General features: G+C 45.2%; 1 pseudogene; it reads right to left on the bottom strand.

The window, feature by feature from the left end:
* Nucleotides 1–3,270, bottom strand: part of LOC112070829 (fibrillin-2-like) — a 44,082-nt pseudogene extending 40,812 nt beyond the window's left edge.
* Nucleotides 3,271–4,622: the final 1,352 nt, after the last annotated feature.

Below are 4,622 nucleotides of genomic sequence, written 5' to 3'. Positions count from 1 at the left end.
GAGTAGGAATGAGGTCAAGACATGGCTTAGGGAGTAGGAATGAGTTAAGACATGGCTTAGGAGTAGGAATGAGTTAAGACATGGCTTTAGGGAGTAGAATGAGTCAAGACATGGCTTAGTAGGAATGTCAAGAATGTGGTAGGATGAGTCAAGACATGGCTTAGGGAGTAGGAATGAGTAAACATGGCTTAGGGAGTAGGATGAGTCAAAGACATGGCTTAGGGAGTAGGAATGAGTCAAGACATGGCTTAGGGAGTAGGAATGAGGTCAAGACATGGCTTAGGGAGTAGGAATGAGTCAAGACATGGCTTAGGGAGTAGGAATGAGTCAAGACATGGCTTAGGGAGTAGGAATGGGTCAAGACATGGCTTAGGGAGTAGGAATGAGTCAAGACATGGCTTAGGGAGTAGGAATGAGGTCAAGACATGGCTTAGGGAGTAGGAATGAGTCAAGACATGGCTTAGGGAGTAGGAATGAGTCAAGACATGGCTTAGGAGTAGGAATGGTCAAGACATGGCTTAGGGAGTAGGAATGGGTCAAGACATGGCTTAGGGAGTAGGAATGAGTCAAGACATGGCTTAGGGAGTAGATGGCAAACATGGCTTAGGGATAGGATGGGTCAAGACATGGCTTAGGGAGTAGGAATGGGTCAAGACATGGCTTAGGGAGTAGGAATGGGTCAAGACATGGCTTAGGGAGTAGGAATGGTCAAGACATGGCTTATGGGAGTAGGAATGGGTCAAGACATGGCTTAGGGAGTAGGAGAGTCAAGACATGGCTTAGGGAGTAGGAATGAGTCAAGACATGGCTTAGGAGTAGGAATGAGTCAAGACATGGCTTAGGGAGTAGGATGGTCAAGACATGGCTTAGGAGTAGGAATGGGTCAAGACATGGCTTAGGGAGTAGGGATGGTCAAGACATGGCTTAGGGAGTAGGAATGAGTCAAGACATGGCTTAGGGAGTAGGAATGGGTCAAGACATGGCTTAGGGAGTAGGAATGAGTCAAGACATGCTTAGGAGTAGGAATGGGTCCAAGACATGGCTTAGGGAGTAGGAATGGGTCAAGACATGGCTTAGGGAGTAGGAATGGTCAAGACATGGCTTAGGGAGTAGGAATGAGTCAAGACATGGCTTAGGGGAGGTGAGGAATTGGGTCAAGACATGGCTTAGGGATAGGAATGGTCAAGACATGGCTAGGGAGTAGGAATGGGTCAGACATGGCTTAGGGAGTAGGAATGGGTCAAGACATGGCTTAGGATAGAGTAGCATGCTTAGGGAGTAGAATGGTCAAGACATGGCTTAGGGAGTAGGAATGGGTTCAAGACATGGCTTAGGGAGTAGGAATGAGTCAAGACATGGCTTAGGGAGTAGGAATGGGTCAAGACAGGCTTAGGAGTAGAATGAGTCAAGACATGGCTTAGGGAGTAGGAATGAGTCAAGACATGGCTTAGGAGTAGGAATGAGTCAAGACATGGCTTAGGGAGTAGGATGAGTCAAGACATGGCTTGGAGTAGGAGATGGGTCAAGACATGGCTTAGGAGTAGGAATGAGTCAAGACATGGCTTAGGGAGTAGGAATGAGTCAAGACATGGCTTTAGGGAGTAGGAATGGGTCAAGACATGGCTTAGAGTAGGATGGTCAAGACATGAGGCTGGAGTAGAATGGTCAAGACATGGCTTAGGGAGTAGGAATGAGTCAAGACATGGCTTAGGGAGTAGGAATGAGTCAAGACATGGCTTAGGGAGTAGGAATGGGTCAAGACATGGGCTTAGGGAAGTAGGGAATGAGTCAAGACATGGCTTAAGGGAGTAGGAATAGAGTCAAGACATGGCTTAGGGAGTAGGAATGAGTCAAGACATGGCTTAGGGAGTAGGAAGGAGTCAAGACATGGCTTAGGGAGTAGGAATGAGGTCAAGAACATGGCTGAGGAGTAGGAATGGGTCAAGACATGGCTTAGGGAGTAGGAATGAGTCAAGACATGGCTTAGGGAGTAGGAATGGGTCCAAGGACATGGCTTAGAGTAGGAATGGTCAAGACATGGCTTAGGGAGTAGGAATGGTCAAGACATGGCTAGGGAGTAGGAATGGTCAAGACATGGCTTAGGGATAGGATGGGTCAAGACATGCTTAGGGGAGTAGGAATGGGGTCAAGACATGGCTTAGGAGTAGGAATGGGTCAAGACATGGCTTAGGGAGTAGGAATGAGTCAGACATGGCTTAGGGTGTAGGAATGGGTCAAGACATGGCTTAGGGAGTAGGAATGGGTCAAGACATGGCTTAGGGAGTAGGAATGGGTCAAGACATGGCTAGGGAGTAGGTGAGGTGTCAAGACATGGCTTAGGGGTAGGAATGAGTCAAGACATGGCTTAGGGAGTAGGGATGGGTCTTTCAACACATGGCTTAGGGAGTAGGGAATTCGGTCTCAGACTTTTCGGTCAAACCCAAGCTGCTGAATATGTTGTTTTGTGTGTGTTGTGTGTGGTGTGTGTGTGTGTGTGTGTGTGTGTGTGTGTGTGTGTGTGTGTGGTGTGTGTGTGTGTGTGTGTGTGTGTTGTTGTGTGTGACATCCGCTCTTGCGGACAAAGTTCACAGGGTTCCCCAGCCTCTGGGCATAGTGCTGCAGCAACACTTGGCCTTGCTGGTGTTGAAGGCCTGAGGCACCGAACACTTGCCGTTCACAAAGCGGGTGAAGCAGTAACTCTCTCTGGTGTCTGGAGAGATGAAGAGAGGCACACAGAGAGAGAGAGCGACAGAGACAGACAGAGAGAGGCTGGTCAGAGGCTAAAAACTGGACCACAACAACATTCAAATCTTCCTCTGTGTTTTTTGGGGTTTCCAGCAACAACGTAACAAAACAAACAAAGCAGGGTTTAAAAAACATTGTGCAGTACTCTGATTGGCTGAAAGCTATGGTATGCTTTGACAACGCCACAATCTTGTTGGAAAGTAAAATGTTGGAAATGAGTGTTGATATGTATCCATCCTTGTATTGTAGCAGTGCTGTAGCAGTACCAACATAAACAATGTGACATAAACATGTGCCACAACAAACCTTCCTTCCTAAAACCTTTTTGTTGCCTAACTATTCTYATATGCCAAATTCTCAACACTGTTTTTGAACACAATTCTGGTTGGCCCTACATACCGTAACACCTGCGACTGTTCTCAGACAGTATGAAGCCAGGCCTGCACACACACTGGAAACTGCCCGGGTTGTTGAAACAGGAGCCAAACAGGCAGATGTTAGGGTCTTCGTCACACTCGTTGACGTCTGCAGAGGGAAAAAAGGGGTGAGCTGTTATTACTGTTACAAAATGGATAGCTCTGTGTGGATAGTCCACACAGTACACACCAGACCTGGGTTCAAATATTTGAAAACATTTCAAATACTTTAGCTGTGCTTAAAGGCAAACTACTATCGAATTCCTATTTTGCTCATTTGTACACTGTTGATAAGGTCCAAAAATACTTTGTATATCAACAGTTAAGTTTTCAAGATATTGGACTTTCAAGAAGCAAAGTGTCGCCTGGCACATTCAAAGTATTTTACAGATTTTAAATAGTATTTTGAACCCAGGTCCACACAGATTAGCCGACGCCAATGGAAACAGCTAGTCTTACTGGGGTCCGACACATAACGAAAAAGACCTACTGTATTGGATAAGAACTGTCCTACTCTACTGTATGGATAAGAACTGTTCCTACTTACTGTATGGATAAGACGGTTCTACTCTACTGTTTTGGATAAGAACTGTCCTACTCTACTGTATGAGAAGAGATGGTCCTACTCTACTGTATGGATAAGAACTGTCCTACTCTACTGTATGGATAAGAACTGTCCTACTCTACTGTACGGATAAGAACCGTTCTACTCTACTGTATGGATAAGAACGGTTCCTACTCTACTGTATTGGATGAAGACCGGTGTACTCTACTGAATGGATAAAACTGTCCTACTCTACTGTATGGGATAAGAACGGTCGTTGTACTCTACTGTATGGATAAGAACTGCCTACGCTTACTGGTGGATAAGAACGGTCGTACTCTACGGATAAGAAATGGTCCTACTCTACTGTATGGATATAGAACTGTCCTACTCTACTGTATGGATAAGAACTGTCCTACTCTTACTGTATGGATAAGAAAACGGTTCTACTCTACTGTTTGATAAAAGAACTGTCCTACTCTACTGTATGGGATAAGAATGGTCCTACTCTACTGATGGAATAAGAACTGTCCTACTCTTACATGTATGGATAAGAAAGCCTACTCTACTGTACGGATAAGAACCGTTCTACTCTACTGTATGGATAAGAACGGTCCTACTCTACTGTATGGATAAGAACTGTCCTACTCTACGGATAAGAAATGTCCTACTCTACTGGTATGGATAAGAACGGTTCCTACTCTACTGTTGGATAAGAACTGTCCTACTCTACTGTATGGATAAGAACTGGTCCTACGTCTACTGTATGGATAAGAAAGGTCCTACTGTACTGTATGGATAAGAAATGTCCTACTCTACTGTATGGATAAGAACGGTCCTACTCTACTGTATGGATAAGAACTGTCCTACTCTACTGTATGGATAAAGAACCGTCCTACTCTACAGTATGGATAAGA

Source organism: Salvelinus sp. IW2-2015, unplaced genomic scaffold (assembly GCF_002910315.2).
Source record: "Salvelinus sp. IW2-2015 unplaced genomic scaffold, ASM291031v2 Un_scaffold1436, whole genome shotgun sequence".
NCBI lineage: Eukaryota > Metazoa > Chordata > Actinopteri > Salmoniformes > Salmonidae > Salvelinus > Salvelinus sp. IW2-2015.
This window is presented reverse-complemented; position numbering and strand designations above follow the sequence as displayed.